At 42.3% G+C, this 21,923-nt stretch overlaps 1 protein-coding gene and 1 pseudogene across 1 annotated transcript in view; both read left to right on the top strand.

Annotated features, from left to right (window-relative positions):
• Positions 1 to 21,923, top strand: part of JAK1 (Janus kinase 1) — a 232,381-nt gene that overhangs the window by 20,732 nt on the left and 189,726 nt on the right. The window lies entirely within an intron of this gene.
• Positions 4,653 to 5,212, top strand: LOC132515530 (eukaryotic translation initiation factor 4E type 2-like; annotated as a pseudogene).

Raw genomic sequence — 21,923 nt, forward strand, 5'->3', positions numbered from 1 at the left:
CAGGGAAGATCATCTGACTTAAAGCTCACTCTGCGCTTGGCCAATAGGCAGAGGCTGCGGTCTCCACACCGCCCAGCTCAGAGTTGAAGCCTGCTGACCCCCACCCCATCCTGTCTCTAATCTAGCCTCCCTTCTAAAATGTTGTCATTTCATATACGTTCTGTGATTAGAATCAGATTGTATGTAACCTTTTGGAAATGGCTTTTTTCTACTCAGCATAATTCCCTGGAGGTTCATCCAAGTCATGATATAGATTTTTGTTTTGGTTTATTATCTAAAGTCCAAAAAAAAAAAAGAAAGAAAAAAAAATAAAATAAAGTCCATACATTAAATGAAAAAAATTTTAAGTTTAGGTTTAATTAATTTTTTTAAATTTTCACTTAGACTTAAAATATATACATATATATTTTATTTTATTTTTGGCTGCGTCGGGTCTTAGTTGCAGCACGCAGGATCTTTCGTTGTGGCGTCCGGGCTCCAGAGTGCGTGGGCTCTGCAGTCTCTGTATTTGCGGTACGTGGGCTCTCTAGTTGTGGCTTGCGTGCTCGGTAGTTGTGGTGTGTGGGCTTAGTTGCCCTGCGGCATGTGGGATCTTAGTTCCCCCACCAGGGATCAAACCCATGTCCCCTGCATTGTAAGGTAGATTCTTAACCACTGGGCCACCAGTGAAGTGCCTCACTTAGATTTTTGATGGGGGTGTGAGTGCGTGTGTTTTTAATTCACTAACATCTGTAGCCGAAGTTACAGAAGCTAGATGTGCTACTTCCTAGCCAGGAGCCCTTGTTGATAGCTTGATCTTTTTGAGACTTGGTGTCCTCCCTTTTAGAATGAGCATGATAATTAGAACTTTATATTTGACTTTTTAAAGTTTCAAGGAGGAGAAGCGTCCATATTCCCCTCACTAGTGAAGTTTATTGCAAAGATGCAGGACAACGTCTTCTTTAGCCACAGGGTAGCTCAGTACTTCAAGTATTGGGATAAACAGCAGGCCTTGTGCATTGTTTATGTGTGACTCCCTGTCATTCCTATTATCCAGGAGAAAAGATCTGAACGGGTTGGTTGGCTGATTCCAATATAGAGAACCTGTAATGGCCCACACCAAACCCCTTGAAGGTGTCCTCTCGAGGCCCTCTTGTCGATGTGCTAGGGGAATCTGTTAACGTCTCTGTCTGGCCACCTGTCAGAACCAAGCAAAGATGCCTTGGGTGGTGATGCCCCCTTTGCAGGAGGTATTCAGTCTGAGGCTGATGGCCACATATCAGGTATGGGACTCCCCAGAGAGTACAGCTGATCCCTGGCTTTAGTCCTTTGTAGATGAAGGGCAGATATATTTCATTCAGAGTAAAACACACGAAGTCCCCATTCAGTCCATGTGTTCAGAAGGGTCTCTGCATGTGAAAGGACCTTAAGGCTTAATGGACCACCAACCAGGACAGCGTTTCACAAGATTTATAAGGAGCAGAATTCAACGGCCAAGAACACCTTTGGCCAACTATAAAGCCCTCTACAAATACTAGTGATTTCACAAAGTCGTCTGATTTAACATGAATTCAGTGTCATCTAAGTAGCATTTTGGTTATGTTCCACTAGGAAGGAAATTTCCGTGTGTGTGTGTGTGAGAGAGAGAGAGACAGAGAGAGACAGAGAGACAGATTTTTAAAAATAAGTGACCCTGGTTTGTCATAGCTATTCAGGTTAAACAGGAAAATGAAAACACACACATACACAGACACACACACTCAGACACACATCTACTTGTGTTTCTGAAAGGAGACAGCAGAGTTCAGTATAGAGCTGGAAACAAAGCCAGCTGGTTCCTTTGAAATGTCAGTGGGCAGGAACCTACAGACTCCCATGATAGCTTGCGGATTTCTTCTGATAACAGTTACAAAGTGGCCAGCAGGTAGGAACAAAGGTCAGTCCAGGCACATCCGGGGTCCTGGGCTGTGATACAGTATCTAAAAACAAACATAAATCATTGAAAGCTTAGGAGTTCGGGCTACTTCCTCAGACTCCACATTTGAGACGCAGAGAGGAACTAAACTACATCTTTGTATATTTAATCTAGCAATTTTTTTCCCTTTTCAACTTTCAAAATAACCCATTTCTTAGATCAGGCTGAGCCTGGGGAAATGAGAGTATCACCCGCCCTGGGTTGAGCCCATCCCACTTGAAGACTGTAAATAGCTTATTCCACTTGGCAGGGGTCCTCCTCACCTTGGTAATGAGTAATTCCTGCTGGCTGCTGCTGACCCCAGGCTGAAGCAAGGCCTTCAGAGCACAGAAGGAGATCTGTGTGCCCCTTTGCTTCTTGGCTTCTGAACAGCCCAGCCCTGCGTGGAATCACTGGGCATTGACACTGTAGCGATGCCTGAGACCAGATGACAGATCTTCATTTTTCATGATGAATCCTACCGTTTTGATTTTGTGGATCTTGATAGGAATAGGAGCAGTAAGGTATGTCTTTGCATATCCCTTCCCACCCTAGACCCCAAGTCCTGAGGGCCCCTTCACCACCTATGCTCCCTTTTATCCCAGTAATTACCATATTTTCTTGTCTTTTATGATTTTTCTGTCAGCTTCACTAAAACGTGAGCACCTTCTGGGCAGGGACAATGTCTTTTTTTCTTGGTCTCTCCTGCCCCTAGCAAAATGCCTAGCACGTAATAGGTGCTCTATAAATGTTTACTGACTGAACACAGAAGAACCAGAATGCGTCCGTAGGAAGGTGAGCGGGATCCATAGGAAGGGGGAGGCCCTGCAATCCAGGTCACACGAGGAGCTGGTGTGTGTGGTGTGTCGGGAGGCTGCAGTGGACAGGACAACGGGCGCCCAAAGATGTCCACGTCTTCATCCCCTGCACCTGTGAATATGTTCTGTTACGTGGCAAGGGAGAATTACAAATTGCAGGTGGGATTAAGGTTACTAACCTGCTGACCTGAACATCGGGAGATTATTGTGGATTATCCAAGTGCTCAATGTAATCACAGTGTTCTTTTTTGTTGTTGTTGTTATGCAGGCCTCTCACTGCTGTGGCCTCTCCCATTGCGGAGCAAGGCTCCGGACGCACAGGCTCAGCAGCCGTGGCTCACGGGCCCAGCCGCTCCGCGGCATGTGGGATCTTCCCGGACCGGGGCACGAACCCGCATCCCCGGCATCGGCAGGCGGACTCTCAACCACTGCGTGACCAGGGAAGCCCAATCACAGGGTTCTTATAAGAGGGAGGCAGAAGGGTCATGGTCAGAGCAGGGGACATGATGACAGAAGCAGAGATTGGAGTGACATGGCCACAAGCCAAGGAACACAGGCAGCCTCTAGAAGATGGACAGGCGCAAGGAACAGATTCTCCCCTAGAGCCTCCGGAAGAAAGACATCTCTGCCGACACCTTCACCTTAGCCCTGTGAGGCCCATTTCCGACTTCTGACCTCCAGAACTACAGGATAATACATTTATATTGTTTTAAGCCCACTACGTTTGTGATAATGTGTTACAGCAGCAGTTGGAAACTAATACAGAGGCTAATCGTAGTGGAAAGAACCTAACAGAGGGCATGAGCCTGGAAAAGGAAATGGCCATGTGGGAATAGCTCAGTTAACATCCAAAGAGACCTTCCCGGCTGAATCACCAGAGATCAAAATTAGTTGACAGTACAATCGGACTTGGTTACTAGCTCAATGTGTGCCACCTCTAGCCACCTAGGTAGTGAGTGTCTATAATAACTCGGGAGAAGCCCTAGTACATCTACTGTAAAAGAGTCTGTCAGACCTGGGTGTGAGTTCTTTGCCACCTGTAACTGTATGGTCTTCAGCAAGTTATGTAACCTCTCTAAGCCATAGTCGTCTTATCTGCAAACTGGGGACAAATCTGTCTCTTAATTAGCAGGGTTGATGTGAGGATTACATAAGATAACACATGTAATGTCCTTAACATAATGCCAGTCACATGGTAAACACTAACTGCTTTCTATTGCTACAAATATACATACAATCATGTTTATAATAGCAGTCTTTGAGGTATCACTGCACTCCTCACTGACTAGGTCATGTGTAGAGTCTGTGGTGAGTTCTGGGAACAGAAGTTCGAGAAGAACAACCAGGATGGTTAAAAGACCCTAAATCAGGTTCTGTAAAAACAATGGCCAAATGGACGGGGAGGTTTGACATGAAGCTCTTTGAAATATTTTCAGCACTGGTTACATGATTTGTGGGATCCAATACAAAATGAAAGAGTGGGTTCCCTCATTCAAAAAATTATTAAGAATTGCAAGGGACTTCCCTGGTGGCGCAGTGGTTGAGAGTCCGCCTGCCGATGCAGGGGACACAGGTTCGTGCCCTGGTCCAGGAAGATCCCACATGCCGCGGAGTGGCTAGGCCCGTGAGCCATGGCCGCTGAGCCTGCACGTCCGGAGCCTGTGCTCCGCAACGGGAGAGGCCACGATGGTGAGAGGCCCGCGTACTGCAAAACAAAAAACAAACAAAAAAAAGAATTTCAAGATGATGACAACAGAGCATTAAACGAGCACAGGGCCCTGCTGCACAGTTCACACACCCATGACATGGCCCTGAGTATCATCATGTAAAAGTGATAGATTCACTCTGTGAGGCAGTGGCGACAAGCAGCAAGAAAGTGAACAAGTCCAAGGCCTTGAAAGATGATGACAGTGGGGACCATGATCACAATGAAGAAAACATCACATAGAAAGATGGTGAGAAGGAAGCGTAGAAATGGGACAGGCGTCAGAGCAGCAGCAAGAGGAAGGCTGTTGTCCTGGATCTGAGAGCATCCCTTGCAGTACAACTACGCTTTCTGGTACTTCAGGAGAACCCCAGGCCATCCCACCCGCTCACAGAACTTTGAACAGCATAGCAGCCAGGTTGATACCTTTGATACCTCCTGTCCTGGAGGTTTGACAGCAACATGATAGCTCCCTGCACTCTGACAGGTCACAGTGACTTCTTCCAAGTAGGAATTCTTCAGAGAAGGAACTAATCCTATCTGGGGGATGATGCAAATAAAAATAGTGGCAAGTGAATTATTTTCCTGTGGAAGGGTTTGGCATCCTGTTGCTGGAAGAATCTCATCCTGGCCATGCTGCGGGAATAGTTCACAGTTGGGGGGGAGATCTGTGGGCGTGTGATCTCTCTGTGGTTTCAGGAAGACATTATTTCAATATAGCATAAGACTGGAAGTGACCTAGGAACCACAGCGTGAATCTGGACATGTGTGTGTTTGTCCGAAATGGGTGGGAGGTGTCCAGCCAGTCCTTCCTTCTGCTCACTGAAGGGACATCTATGAGCCTCACACTCCCCTTTTGCACCCATTCCTACCCTCCAGCATTGCTGACTTTAGAAAGCAGAAAAACGGAAAATGTGACTTTGTAATAGACACACTTTGGTTTTTAATGGGGTTCTGTGGAGGGGAGTTCAGCCTTTTTTTTTTTTTTTTTTTTTTGCTATGTGCTGTCCAGATGCCTCTTGGGCATTCTGTTGTGTTCTCACGCTGTGACATCGTGACCACATGTATGAACCAGCACGGTCACCTGAGGGCTGTCAGTGTTGTGACGGTCTGTGCATCCAGGAAAAGCTTTCTGTTGGAGTGTCCTGGAATAGCTGTAAATGCTCTCTCCTAGCTCTGCCATGAAATTACTGGGACGTTTTGTTGATTTCTTTCCCCTCTTCCCCCAAGCCCACCATGTTCTAAAAATGTGTTTCTTATTTTGTACAGTCTCTGCTCATGCCCTCCCTCTTCCCTCCTGCGGTGGTGCTCTCTTTCCTTCCGAGGCGCGGCTGCACTTAGCATTCCATCCAGTGGGCTACACTGGTTTCACTGAGGCGGGTTGGAAGGGATGATGCCTTGGTCAATTAAACTGGAGCAGAATCCAGCCAGATTAGGAGCTAGATTATAATGTGTGTTCTAAGTGCAGGAATTGGAGCTGAAGACAGCGACTGAAATCATTTTCCCAGGTGAGCAGGGCCTGTGTGTCCAGCCTGTTTCCGTGGGTTCTTGCGTGCCCCTTTTTGGGGGAAGGGAAATGGGAAGCTGGTTGATGGTGGCCTTAATGTTTTATTTGGTAGATTCTGTGATTCTGAAAGTGAGACATCTGAAGAAAAGGCGGCCTTGACGGATGCCGTCATGCGCATGGCTGTGCCTGTCTCTAGTGTCTGGAAAAACCTACCTCCCGTTCTCATCACCTGGTAAACCCAGGATTTAAATACCAGGATGATCCAGAATGCCCAGACAGAAACCTCTTAAAGGTTGACACAAGCGTGCTCTTAAAACGACCTCTCATCAGAGCACCTAGGATTCAAATAAGTAATGATTAAGAGTCATACAGCAACCTCCAAGTAGCTTATTTGATTCTTGTGAGTGAAGATTGCAGTTCTTTGAATTAAGACTTTCTTTAAAAACATATCCTTGAAGGCTAGGAGGATCCTCAGAGAAAGGTATGAGCGTGACAGGCATTTCCTTTTTGTGTATAGATTAATTTCTTCTCACTTTCCAACTTCTGAACACCCTCTAATTAATGCTTTTTCCTTAAAAAAGTAGAGGAGTAAAGGGGCCAAATAGAGGTGCTTCTATTAAAAATAAAGTCAGGTTGGATAAGAAGATCAGGCAAAGATATAAACTCCAGGAACATAAAGAATGAATTCTGGGGGGCTTCCCTGGTGGCGCAGTGGTTGAGAGTCCGCCTGCCGATGCAGGGGACACAGGTTCGTGCCCCGGTCCGGGAAGATCCCACATGCCGCGGAGCGGCTGCGCCTGTGAGCCATGGCCGCTGAGCCTGCGCGTCCGGAGCCTGTGCTCCGCAATGGGAGAGGCCACAACAGTGAGAGGTCCGTGTAGCCACCCCCCCAAAAAAAAGAATGAATCCTGGGGTCCAGACAATCGTGGAGGGCTCAGGCGAATATAGGAGCAATACTGGCTAAAATAGGAAGCAAAGTCTGCTTCCTAAGATTTGTTTAGATCCCAGGGAGGTCTTCACTTTTGCCTACGCTCAGATTTACCATGAACATTCCAAAGAGAACAGACATTTGGATTTGCCCTCCTATTGTGTGCGTGTGGATGGGTGCACATATGTATAATGTGTTCGTGAGCGAGGGTCTTGTCAGACCAAGTGCTTAGGTACATTGTCCGTATTTTTGCTTTTTTAGTTTTTGTCTCATTTGTTCAAGATTTTTGAATCTCTTTTTTAAATTGAAGTGTAGTTGATTTTCAATGTGGTGTTAACCTCTGCTGTGCAGCAAAGTGATTCAGTTATACATATATATACATTCTTTTAAAAATTCTTTTCTATTACAGTTTATCACAGGATTTTTTTTTAACATCTTTACTGGAGTATAATTGCTTTACAATGTTGTGTGAGTTTCTGCTGTATAACAAAGTGAATCAGCTACACGTATACATATATCCCCACATCCCCTCCCTCTTGCGTCTCCCACCCTCCCACCCTCCCTATCCTACCCCTCTAGGTGGTCACAAAGCACCAAGCTGATCTCCCTGTGCTATGCGGCTGCTTCCCACTAGCTATCTATTTTACATTTGGTGGTATATATACGTCCATGCCACTCTCTTACTTCATCCCAGCTTACCCTTCCCCATCCCCGTGTCCTCAAGTCCATTCTCTACATCTGTGTCTTTATTCCTGTCCTGCCCCTAGGTTCTTCAGAACCTTTTTTTTTTTAAGTTCCATATATATGTGTTAGCATACGGTATTTTTTTTTCTCTTTCTGACTTACTTCACTCTGTATGACAGACTCTAGGTCCATCCACCTCACTACAAATAACTCAATTTCGTTCCTTTTTATGGCTGAGTAATATTCCATTGTATATATGTGACACATCTTCTTTATCCATTCATCTGTCGATGGACACTTAGGTTGCTTCCATGTCCTGGCTATTGTAAATAGTGCTGCAATGAACATTGTATCACAGGATATTGAATATAGTTCCCTGTGCTATACCATAAGACCTCATTGTTTATCCATCCTATATGTAATGGTTTGCATCTGCTAACCCCAAACTCCCAATCCATCCCTCCACCAAGATTTTTGAATCTCTTATGTTTTCTAGAGCTGCTCCTGTTTCTCCTCTCTCTTTGACATTGAAGTATTTGAAAGTTATCTTTTCCCATCAGAAGCATGCTGACTCTATGCCGGTTAGGACAAGGGGTTATCCCTTTTATGCAGCATCTTACCCACAGTGTTCACCAAGATAGTCTGCCTAACAGCTTTAAATGGGGTGCATTGAATAGTCAATGTAATCAAACCACCTATTTTTTCCAAACTAGCTTGAGAGGTTTTTTCCATTTATTTTGACTCCGTGGGCCTCTGATATGCTGAGATATGACACAGCTTTGGGTATGGCATCACCTGTTCTAGAAACCAAGGCAAGAAGGTCTGCTGGGGAACTGGAAGTCAGTCTCCACTTTGGCTATTTTCCCATGACCGCTTTGCTGGGTTTTCCATTTGCAACTGGCCCCCACTCCCTTCTAGGGCTCTACTCTTCATCCTTCTGTTCACATGTATGTGCTTTTTTCCTGGGACACTGGCAATAATGTTCCACCTGGAGAGAAGCTTGTGTGTTCCACAGTGCTCCAAGAAGGAATTCTCAAGTATTTGTCGGTGAGAGGGAACAGAGGCTGCTACGAGAGTGATTGTACTTTTAGAGCAATTGTCTACTGCAGTGATCATTTCGGGGAGAAAAAAAGAAGTGATAGACTTGACCCCCATCAGAGAGAACTAGAACTAAGGGGAAGAAACTTCAGACATAACATAAGGGAGAACTTTGTAACCAGCCAACTGAAGAGAGGAGAAACTTTGGCACTTCTGTCCCCAGAGGTGTTCAGGCCGAAGGTGGGCAGCCACTGTACTGGAGGACAGAGGACTCCTCAGGACTAAAGGTATTCAGAATCTGAAGAAATGAAAAATTATACTAAATGACTGCTAAAATTATTTCCAGTTCTCATACCTGATAATTCTATCAAATATTTTAAGAAAGGGGATTTTAAGAGCCCTCAAGCTTTTCTCAAAAATTTAATGCTGTTTTTGAACAATATAGAACACACATACACACTCACACACACATACCATTCATTCCTGCATTCACAGCTTTTCATATATTTTCCCTATTGTAATTATTCCACTTTCTTCTGTTTATGCCCATTTATGATTACATAATATTTCATTGAATGGACATAGTATAATTTATTATTCCCTAGTTATTGGGTGGCTCCATTCTTCCAATGTTTAATTATTATAAAGAGCTATGCTCTAGATACTTTTGCATATGCAACTTCTCTTCCCTCTTGAAATACTTTATTAGAATAATTCGAGCTCATTAGGTTGCAAATTATACAGCTCATTGGAGCAGCCTAAGTAAAAGAGGTTTGTGGATAAGCATATAGAACAATCACAAAGATACAAAGTTCCACTTCCCTGGTGGCGCAGTGGTTGAGAGTCCGCCTGCCGATGCAGGGGACACGGGTTTGTGCCCAGGTCCGGGAAGATCCCACATGACGCGGAGCGGCTGGGCCCTTGAGCCATGGCCGCTGAGCCTGCGCGTCCGGAGCCTGTGCTCCGCAACGGGAGAGGCCACAACAGTGAGAGGCCTACGTACCGCAAAAAAAAAAAAAAAAAGATACAAAGTGCAAGACACACGTAGGAACTGGAAAGGTCTTCAACACACCCCATCTCCCCTCCCCGGGCTCTTGTTTTCTTTGGACTGCCTTTCTTCTTTGCCTGCTCTTAGTTTCCTGTTCCCTTATAACTTTGGGTCACATGAGGCTTTGACTTGCCTTGGAGCCAGAAACCTCAGGTTTTTATCAAGAGTCTAGAGCCAAGCACTCTCTGACCAGAATTTCAGTATCTCTTATACCAGATTCCTGAGTAAGAGTCTGATAAGCCAAGCTCCTGAGACTTTGTGACCTGAGCTCTCCTCTGATGGGTGGAGGGGGAAGGGATTGGTAGTGGGGACAGGGCTCTGGAGTCTGTCCAGATTCAAACAGAGCTCTACCACTTACTAGCCGTGTAACCTTGTGGTAGTTACTTAGCTTTTCTGTGTCTCTGTTTGTTCCTCTGTAAAATGGGGGTACATTGGCACCTACTGCAAGAGGTTATTGTGAGGATGAAATAAAATAATCCTTGTTAATGATTATAAGAAAGGCACTAAGTCCTCAATATGTGTTAGTTCTTTTTTTTTAATTTGTTTTGTGGAAAAATATACATAACATAAAATTTACCATTTTAACCATTTTAAAGTGTACAGTTCAGTTCAGTGGCATTAAGTACATACACCTTTTTTGTGTGTTTTTTTTTTTTCTGGCCACACCACACAGCTTGTGAGATCGTAGTTCCCCGACCAGGGATCTAACGGCGGTCACAGCAGTGAAAGTACGGATCCCTAACCACTGCACCACCAGGGAATTCCCAAGTACATACACATGTTGTACAACCACTACCATTGTCCATCCCTAGAAGTTATTCATCATTCTAAACTGTAGCTCTTGTTTTTAAATTATCATTGTTATTATTATTCAGATATGACTGCTTGGGTCCACCTTTTGGAAGGGTGTGATGGGGATGTTCCCCAAAGACAGGAACATAGTGGGTAGGCACCCTCCGTGTCTACTGAAAATATTACACTCTTAAAATTCTTTAAGCCTTACAGATCACTTTTACACATTATTTTATGCAATCCTCCCAAGGAAGGACTTCTTAAAGTAGGAAGGGGTTATAATCCTTATGTTACAGGAGACCCACCTGAGGTTTAGGAAATCTGAGTTGCCCAACTTCTCCAGTCTTCTTACTTGTACAGTCAGGACTCAAGGTCAAGTCTTCTCATCCAAGTTCGTGCCTTCTCCATGACCACTCAGAGACGTGATTACTCAGACAAGCTTTATACCATTTGTTTGTAGTTCCTATTACATACGCTATTTCAGCTTATGAGAAGGAAGAGAAGAATTTCAGATTGGAACTTGTGGGTGGGTTTTATCGGGGAGGTACAGGCCTTCAAGAGGTCTGTTGGCTGGTTTAGTTTACCAGTCTTCATCCTAACATATAGGAAAAACAATAATTAGCTTTATTGTATACTGTGGTGACTCTGTGAAAGCCAAAGAGTGGAGGGATTGCTTAACGGATCTCTTAATTTTTACTTTGGGAAAGTCCTGAAATATCTGCTGGAAACCAATGGCATTACTAAGTGAGTTTTTTAAAGCGCAATAGTGAAAAAGGCACTGTTAGAATCAAAATGGGTGAGTGTCTGCTGGTGTCTTATGGTTTATAGAGAGAAACATACTGTGTATGATTGGCTGGATTAAATTGAAAAGATTAAAGTGGAAAAGACCTTTGCCAAATACCAAAAATCTTATAAAAAGTCTTCATTTTATACAAAAACCACAGGAAGGAAGCTTGTGTGGACTCAAGCTACCTCACAGCACCTTTCTAGAAACTAGATTAATGTTTGCTATTAGGCAGTGTTTCCATTAAAGTAATGACCACTTTTTTGGGTTAGATGCTTGCCTTCCATTTGGCACTTAGGCTCATTTCCTGTCACTTGTTCTAAAAGAAAATCACTCAGGATAACTGAGCACCTTAGTGTGATGAGCTTTCATTATGTCTGTTTTGATTATTCTTTTTGTATGAAACTTACAGATTCTTCTGTGCCCTTTCATAGCAAGTCACATATCTTCTCTTTGACTTTCAGCCTGATCCCATCCCATCTATGCCACCCTGATCTCACCCTATCTATGCTGCTCTATTTTCCTTAACTCTACAGTACCAGTTATATTGATTTCCTTGTAACTCTCAAATATGTTATATTCAGCCAGTCTCTGTGTCTTTACCCATGCCTTCCCTGTACCCATGTGTAATACCTTTCCCCTTTATCCATCCTGAACATTTCGGTCCTTCACTGGCAACAAAATCCAACTTATTCGCTAAGCCTTTCTTTTCATTTCTTATTTTTTATTTATTTATTTTTGGCTGTGTTGGGTCTTCGTTGCCGTGAGCGGGCTTTTTCTCGTTGCGGCGAGAGGGGGCTGCTGTTCGTTGTGGTGCGCGGGCTTCTCATTGGGGTGGCTTCTGTTGTTGTGGAGCACGGACTCTAGGCACGCGGGTCAGTAGTTGTGGCTTATGGGCTCTAGAGCACAGGTTCGGTAGTTGTGGCGCACAGGCTTAGTTGCTCCGCGGCATGTGGGATCTTCCCGGACCAGGTCTCAAACCCGTGTGCCCTGCACTGGCAGGCGGATTCTTAACCACTGCGCCACCAGGGAAACCCTCTACGCCTTTCTTGATCATTTTAACCCATATAGATTTCATCCTGCTGTGAGTTTGTATAGCTTATAAATTACTACCATCATTTATTGAGCACCTATTAAGGGCCAGTCCCATTATCTCTACTCCTCATTACAAATACACAAGGTAATCATTGTCATCCTCATTTTATAAAAGAGGAAACCGAGGTTTCAAAAAGATTAGGTAATTTGCCCAGAGTCAAACACCCTAAAATGCTAAGCTGAGGTTAGAACTGCAAGGATAACTGATTCTAAAACTCTCCCTCTTTCTACCTATGCTGTCTCCTAACTACATACCACCCAGCTACATATGTTCTCTAAGTGTTTTATGTGTGCTAGTTTTTTCTCCTCAACTGGCTCTTAAAATCAGGGACTGTATAATTTAAAAACTGTATTCAACTGCTGGTTGCAGAGATCCTTTACTATGGCTTCAATAAGATAGAAGTTGATTTTTCTCTCACTTCAAAGGAGTCCAGAGAAAGCTGGCCAGGGCTGATAATGTGGACCCTAAGAGAGCATCATGGTCCAAGCCTCTTTTAGCTCTTCCCTCTGCCATCCCCAGGGTGTGAGCCTTATCCTTGTGTTTACAAGATGGCTTCTGGAAGTCCAGCCATCATTTTTGTGTTCCAGGCAAGGTGGAAGAAAGGATGAAGGGAAAAGAGTAGGCCTCCCAGTTGAATTTTAAAGACCTTTTCTGGAAGCCTCACCTTGCAACTTCTGTTTGTATCTCATTGGGCACCACATCTGCAAGGAAAGGCAAGGGAAATATTTTTTAGCTGAGTACACTGATGCATTGAACAATGACGGTAGTCTGTTTCCGAGAAGGATACAGATGTTGAACAGGCAGCTAGTTTCTGCCACAGAGACTCATGTCACGATCGTCTTTTATATTTGCATAGCACCTAGAAGGTGTTCAGTAAACACTGGTGGACAGTCTAATGTAGAGAAATAGTGGAAAAAGGTAATTTAGAAAACTGATAAATGAAGAAACTGAAGAGACAGGTAGCCACATGCGATTTCTAAGTATTTTTATTTTTATTTTTATTTTTATTTATTTATTTATTTATTTGCGGTACATGGGCCTCTCACTGTTATGGCCTCTCCCGTCGCGGAGCACAGGCTCCGGATGCGCAGGCTCAGTGGCCATGGTTCACGGGCCCCGCCGCTCCACGGCATGTGGAGTCTTCCCGGACCGGGGCACGAACCCGCGTCCCCTGCATCGGCAGACGGACTCTCAACCACTGTGCCACCAGGGAAGCCCTCTAAGTATTTTTATTAAAAAAAAAAAAATACCCACTGTCTTCTCCCTAAACAACCCTGCTGTTATTCAGGCTTCCTGTATGGAATGAATGCTTAAAAAATTAACATCAAGATTAAGAAAATGAGGCCAAGTCATTTGAAATTATTTTGACTAGATTCATGGTTGTTTCTTTCAGCCTTCATTCTCTGCATACATTTTATTTCCATTAACAAAATTGGAATCATAAAATGTTCTGTTTTGCAGAAGGACTCATTGCAAACCACCACTACTGACAAAATGACCAGTACTCAGGAATAGCTGATGAGCACTTAGAGAAAAAGAGTAGATTACATTTCCAATAGAAATTAGTGCTATGCATTTCTGCAGCTCTTCTGAGTTTCTTATTTTGACTTGCAAAATAATTCGAACGCTTTTAAGAAATATCTATGGTAATTACCTGAAGTGTTTCACCAGCCCACAGATTAACATCCAGAGAGGGTCTTTGTTTGAGATTAAAAGCACATTTTGTAATTTTTAATTTTGTTGTATTTTCAAATTTAGAAGAACGAATAATACATGGAACATCTATATGCCCTATACACAGCATTACCAATTGTTTACAGTTTAGCCCATTTGCTTTATCATTCTCTCTCTCTCCCCCACCCCTCCCCCTCTCTTTTTCTATAGTATGTAGGTATGACTTTTTTTCTGAAATTTGGAGAGTAAATTGGCGATATCATATGTTAGGAGACCCCTAAACACTGCAGAATACTTGCTGAGAAAAAGATATTCTCTTATATAACCACAACAGTATGATCAAAACAAGAAGTTAACATTGATACAACACTGTTATCTAATACATGGTCCTTAGGCAAATTCCATTAATTGCCGCAGTAATGTCCTTTATAGCCGTTTTATTTTCCCAGGGCAGCATCCCGTCTTAGGTCATGTGTCACATTTGGTTGTCATGTCTCTTTAATCTGGAACAGTTCCTCAGCCTTTCTTTAATGTTCTCTAACTTGACATTTTTAAAAATATGGGATAGTTATTTGGTAGAATGTCCTTCAGCTTGGGTTTGTCTAACTTGCCTCATGATGACATTCAGGTTATACCTTGTTGGCAGGAATTCCACAGAAGTGGTACTCGGTCCTTCTTAGAGCATTATATGAGAAGGCACATGATATTGGTTTGTCTTAATAATACCACTGAAATTGACTTGGATTGCTGGTTAAAGTAGTGTCTGCCAGATTTCTCCACTGTAAAGATACTATTTTTCTTTTGTAATGAATAAATGATTTATAGGAGGTTTTTGGGAACTATGTAAATATTCTGTTCCTTAGCCAATATTCATCTACTAGTTATAGCTTCCACTGATGATTTCCAAATTCCATCATTCCTTCTATTTTCATTAGTTGTCATTTTACTGTGAAAACAGGTTTCTCTCCTAAGAGAGAGTTTCGGATGCTGTGTGGCTATATGTTTCTTTTTTTTCCCCTTAAGCCAGTTTCTTTTTTTTCTTCCATTTTTTATTTTACAGCACTGTGTACGTTTAAGGTGTATAGCATGACGATTTTACTTACACACATCATGAAATGATTACCACAATAACTTTAGTGAACCTCCATCATCTCCTATAGATACAAAATTAAAGAAAGAGAAAAACAATTTTTTATCTTTGTGATGAGGAAAAGGAAAAATTTTTTCCTTTGTGACGAGTCGTCTTTCATTTATACTTTCATTTATAGTGTACAGCAGTGTTCATTTTATTTATCATGTTGTACATGACACCCCTACTACTTATTAATGTTATAACTGGAAGTTTGTACTTTTTGACTACTTTCATCCAATTCCTCCTCCCCCTACCCTCCCACCTCTGGTAACCACAAATCTGATCTCTTCTTCTATGAGTTTTTGGTCTATTTGTTTTTGAAGTATAATCAACCTATAACACTCTGTTAGTTCCCGGTACACAACATAGTGATTTGATATTTCTGTACATTTCAAAATGATCACCATGATAAATCTAGTTTTCATCCATCACCATACAATGATATTACATAATTATTGACTATATTCCCCATACTGTACATTTCATACCCATGACTCATTTATTTTATAACTGGAAATTTGTACCTCTTAATCTCCCTCACCTATTTCTCTCCTCCTCCCACCCCTCTGGCAACCACATGTTTGTTCTCTGTATCTAAGAATCTGTTTCTGTTGTGTTATGTTTGTTCATTTGTTTTGTTTTTTAGATTCTGCATGTAAGTGAAATCATACAGTGATTGTCTTTCTCTGTCTGACTTATTTCACTTAGCATAATGCCCTCTAGGTCCATCCATGTTGCAAATGGCAAGATTTCATTTTTTTTTATCATTAATATTCCGTTGCACATGTATGCCACATCTTCTTCATCCATTTGTCTATTGATGGGCACTCAGGTTGTTTCCATATCTTAGCTATTGTAAATAATGCTGTAATGAACATAGGGGTGCATATAGCTTTTCAAATTAGTGTTTTCATTTTCTTTGCATAAATACCCAGGAGTGGGATTGCTGGATCATATGGTAGTTCTAGTGGCTGTATGTTTCTGAGACTTTGTCTTAGTCTGGTAGGGTTGCTATAACAAGATACCATAGACTGGGTGGCTTAAACAACGAAAATTTATTGCTCACAGTTCTGAAGGTTGAGAAGTCCAAGATCAAGGTGCCAGCCAATTCGGTTACTGATGAGAGCTCATCTTCTGGCTTGCAGACAGCCACCTTCTCGCTGTAGCCTCACATGGTGGAGAGAGTGTACTGATGACTCTCCCTCTTTTTATAAGGGCATTAATCCCAACATGGGGTCTCCACCCTCATGATTTCATCTAAAACTAATTACCTTCCAAAGGCCCTAGCTCCTAATACCATCACATTGAGGGATTAGGGCTTCAACAGATAAATTTAGGGGGAACACAAACATTCAGTCCGTAACAGACTTTATAAAGAAAAAAAATACCCCCCATTGTAAGAAGATGGTGTCTCCCTTGGGCTGGGTAACTGTGATAGTGAGCGTTGCAGCCCATGCATAGTAAAAGTGATTCCTTACTCTGTCCTATGTAACCGGGGTCCCCGCCTCCCAGGCCACACAGCAAGAGGTGAGCAGTGGCTGAGCGAGCGAGTGAAGCTTCATCTGCCACTCCCCATCGCTCCCCATCGCTCGCATTACCGCCTGAACCATCCCCCTGCCCCGTCCATGGAAAAATTGTTTTCACGAAACCGATCCCTGGTGCCAAAAAGGTTAGGGGCCGCTGCTCTATGATATAACCCTTTTATACTATTCTCATTTTTATTATCAAGTGCTTCAGGAATTTGGCCGCTCTCCTCTTGTTTTAGCACAAAAGTCTGTTTCTTACGTGTTGCTATCAGACAAATCTGGATTTAAATTCCATACTTCCAGTTGTGTATGTGACATTGAGTACCTTCTTTGGACTTCAGTCTCTTTGCCTGTTAAAAAAGGATGACAAGACCTGTTTCAACGTGTTGTTGGGGGTGGGAGGAGTAATGAGATAATGTATGCGAAAGCTTGTAACACGGTATCTGATATAAGAAAGTAGTTAATAAATACGTTTTCTGTCTTTAATTTAAAATTCCAATTTTTAGTGACCTGGTTTTGCAAGTTTCTTCACTTGCAAGAGGTTATATGCTTGACTTGCATAGAGAAGTTAGATGATCTTCTTAGATGTGAAGTCTGCATCAGAAAGAGAAGGGTTTAGTGGTATCTACCAACTTTTAGATGATTCATGTGGTTATATCAGTTTTATTCCTTCCTTTTTTCCTATCTTCCTCTTTCTTTCCTTTCATTTGACATGTATTTAATGGCATTTGCTATGTGCAGTCACTACTGTAGGCCCTAGGGACAGCAGCAAACATTTCCTGACCTGTCATCAGTTATATTCTAATCAAAGAAGACGGAGGATAAATATAGAAAACCACATTTTCAATTATGCATGGTAAGTGCTTTGGGAAAAAAATAAAGCCAGGAAGGGGAATAAGGATTGTGAGGGGGTTGCTATTTTATTAGATGATCAGAGAAGAACTCACTGATAAGGGGACATGTGAGCAGAGACATGAAGGAGATGAGAGAGCCAGTCATTAGAGTGACTGAGGCAGAAGCCTTCCAGGCAGAGGAAATCTTTCAAAGAGAAGACATCTAAGGAAGAGAATGACTTACTGAGAGTTGATCCAAGGGAATCATGAAAGAAGCCAAAGCAGTTCTGTGGAGCACAGCAACACGCCAGCTCCCTCCTGTGAGTGTGCATATTGGCAAAAGCAGAATGGCCAGATGGGGGTCAGGGCTTGTGGCAGCTGTAGGGGTGCAATTCAGCCCCGTCTTCAAAAAAGAATATGCTTTCTTCCCTCAAGCTGCAAGGAGTGGCCTACTACTAATAATAATAACAGTAATATTTTATCCTGTAGCCACACCTACTGGCTTAGCTGCTATGATAAAATCCTGTCAACTTTCAGTCAGACCATGGTTGGGAAGCACTGTAATGGGCATTTGCTAGTTTTTGACATCTCAACATCCATTTTCCTCTTCTTTTGGTAAACATATTCTAATTTCTCTCTGGTGAACTCCCCCTCCCCTACTTGCAGTCCATGAGCTTTGGGTCGGCTCTAACTCTGGCTACAGGAATGGAACCTATGACTCCTCTTAAAACTATGAGTGTACCTGTTCCCCTGGCCACTGCAACTGGGATTCATCTGCAGTCAGTCAGGACCAACTAGTCTTTTGCCAGAGCTGCTGGGAGAAAAGCAAGTGCTCACTTCCAGTTCACCTGAACCTGGGGGAATGTCGCCTGGAGCTGCTGGAGCCATATTGGTGCTATCACTGAAAAGTCTGTCCAGAACTGTGTTACACAGCAAAAGCAGAGCCAGGAGATGAATAGGGAGAAGTGGGATCCTGTTGTCGTTTTTACCCCACTGGATCAGGACATTCTTAAAGCCAAAACTATCCCAAGAACTTTCAGTTCTGTGATATAACAAATTCCAGTTATACTTAAGCTGGTATAGGCTGTATTTTCTGTTAGTTTCCATTAAAAGAGGTTTCCCTGGTACAACAGACTTCCTCATTTCATTCAATTCAACCACTGTTAAAAGTCAATTAGGGGCTTCCCTGGTGGCGCAGTGGTTGAGAGTCCGCCTGCCGATGCAGAGGACAAGGGTTCCTGCCCCGCTCCAGGAGGATCCCGCATGCCGCGGAGTGGCTGGGCCCTTGAGCCATGGCCGCTGAGCCTGCGAGTCCGGAGCCTGTGCTCTGTGACGGGAGAGGCCACAACAGTGAGAGTCCCACGTACCACAAAAAAAAAAAAAAAAAAAAAGTCAATTAGGACTCAATAAAAATACAAATAGCCCAATTAAAAATGGGCAACAGATTTGAACAGATGCTACAGACTAAATATTTGTATCTCCTTAAAATTCATTATGTTGAAATCTACTCCTCCATTGTGGTGGTATTAGGAGGTGGGGTCTTTGGGAGGTGATTAGGTCATGAGAGCAGAGCCCTCATGACTGGAATTAGTGCCCTTGTAGAAAAGACCTCAGAGAGCTCCCTTACCCCTTCTGCCACGTAAGAACACATGAAACGACTGCCTTCTCTGAACCAGGAAGCGTGCTCTCACGAGACACCGAATCTGCCAGTGCCTTGATCTTGAATTTCCCAGTTTCCTGAATTATGAGAAAGAAATTTCTGTTGTTTATAAACTACACAGTCTGTGGTGTTCTGTTATAGCAGTCTGAATTGACTAAGGCAATAGATATTTCTCCAAAGTAGACATACAAATGGCTAATAAGCTCTTGAAAAGATGCTCAACATCATTAGTCATTAGGGAAATGCAAACCAAAGCCACAATGAGTTACAATTTCATATCTCCTAGGATGGCTTCAATCAAAAATACAGACAGGGACTTCCCTGGTGGTCCAGTGGTTAAGACTCCGCACTCCCAATGCAAGGGGCCTGGGTTTGATCCCTGATCAGGGAACTAGATCCCGCATGCTGCAACTAAAGATCCCACATGCTGCAACTAAAGATCCTGCATGACACAACAAAGATCCTGCACGTGGCAATGAAGATCTTGTGTGCTGCAGCTAAGACCCAATGCAGCCAAACAAATAAATGTTTTTTAAAAAATACAGACAATAACAAGTTTTGACAAAGATATGGAGAAGTTGAAACCTGTGTACATTTGGGAATGTAAAATGATGCAGCTGCTTTGGAAAACGGTCTGGCAGTTTCTCAAATAATTAAAGTTACCATGTGACCAGCAATTTGGCTCTTCAGTATATACCCCAGAGAAGTGAAAGATATGTCTACAAAAAGCCTTCTATGAAAATGTTCATAGCAGTTGTATTTATAATAGCTTAAAAAATGGAAAACAGCTCAAATATCCATCAACAGGAAATGGATAAACACATTGTGACATAATCATACAAGTGAATACTACTCAGGAATGAGCTAGTGATACATACAAAAACATGAATGAATCTAGAAACACGCTGAATGAAAGAAACCAGACCTAAAATAATATAGTACATGGTATGACTCCATTTATATGAAATCCAAGAACAGGCAAAACTAATCTCTGGTGATAGAAATCAGAAAGTGAGAAGGAAAGGTATTTAATTAGAAAGGAAGTTAAAAAAAATGCTATCATAAAGGAAAAAAAAGAAGAAAGGAACGAAAGGGTATGGAAACTTTCTGGAACTTCAGGTGCTAATTACATGGGTGTGTACGATTGTAAAACCTATTGAACTGAACCTTAAGATCTGTGCACTTCACTTTTATTTTTATTAATGTTTTTAGATCTGTGCATATATTTTAAACATAACTCAGAAAGCTGCCCCAAACATAATAAAACATTGTAACATTATAAAGCATTATAACATTATTTGTTATAGCAGCCTATGCAGACTAATATGTCCTCTTTCAAATGGTAGAGGACATAATCAGGAAGTAGGAACACGAAGATAAACAGGGCACATTCCCCGCCCTGTGCCAAAATCTGAATCCCTGATTACAATGTCGCTACTTCTCCCAGGAATCTGTCATCACAACCAATCTCTGCTCCACTCTACTATGGAAACCTATGATGGTAGTGGCTCTAACCCAGGGAAATTTCTACTTTTAATGCCTGGCCAATGTGGATTAAGAGAACAGATAATCACTCCTTTAAACCCTTTTACCACTAAGGTAAAATGTGGAATAGCAAATTCAGTGTGCCTAGAGCAAAAGGTGTACAAAGAAGCGTCACAGAAGCACATAAACATAAACAAATACAGAGTGTATGTAGTGTCAGAGTTTCACGGGACAGTGTGATTAGGGGAAAAAATCTAAAATGGCTCTTTGGAGAAAGGCAATAATGAAAAAAGGTTTGAAAAACACTGATATAGACAGTACTCAAGGCAAGGAAAGTGGATGTGATCACCAAGAGAATGAGGGTAGACATCCTGGTCTTCAATGTATAGAGTCAGAGTTAATGAGATAACAGCAAAGAAGATCAAAATGATATCATTTTTTAAAATGTAGACTGCTTTTTCGTTTCTGATGAAAAAAGCATCCACCAAACTTACGTGATCTGATATGTGTGAAAAGCTCTCCTATCCAAAAACATCTTTCCCCACCAACTTAAGAATGGACTGCATCCCCCCATTATTTTCTCCTTTGATATAGAGTACTGAAGTGCTAAATTAAATGTTATATTAAATTTTCCCCAATGAGTGTCTTAGCACAGGATTAATTTGCAACATTGTTTCTCCTTCTTCTTCTTAGCAAGGCATCTCAACCCACTGTTGACTAAGGTGACCAAGTTACTCAAGGCCTCATCCCTCATCTTAGAATGGAGAACATTTATAAAACATGAATCCCCAAATTCCACTCCTATTTTACAAAGTTTTGTGCCAAAGTTCAAGAGAGCAGGTGATTTCTATCTAAAAATTCAGAAATTAACAAGATAATGAAAGCAATAAAATAGTGATTACCATCTTCAAATCACTAAGGTAAAGAGCCATCAACCCTTCCAAACTAAGTTTCCACTTTGGGTAACTCATTCTCACTTCTTTCTTTCTTTCTTTGCCTCATCCCACCTTCCAGCATTATGCCTCATCACTTACTGCCTATTGATCAGTTTAACTCCAGAAAGACGATGGAAATCCTAAAATGCATAGTCACTTACAGACTTCTGAAATATCTGTTTTGGTGGTGTTTTATGGATTAGAAAGAGCCCTATTGCTTCACTAGTATGGACCCTCTGTAACTTAAAAAAAAAAAGCAATGTGAATTCCTTTGGGGGAGTGGAGAGGAGAGAGTACAAAAGAAAAATGGTATTATTTTCCAATACCAAGGAAATTCATTAGGAA

Source organism: Lagenorhynchus albirostris, chromosome 2, assembly GCF_949774975.1.
Source record: "Lagenorhynchus albirostris chromosome 2, mLagAlb1.1, whole genome shotgun sequence".
Taxonomy (NCBI): Eukaryota; Metazoa; Chordata; class Mammalia; order Artiodactyla; family Delphinidae; genus Lagenorhynchus; species Lagenorhynchus albirostris.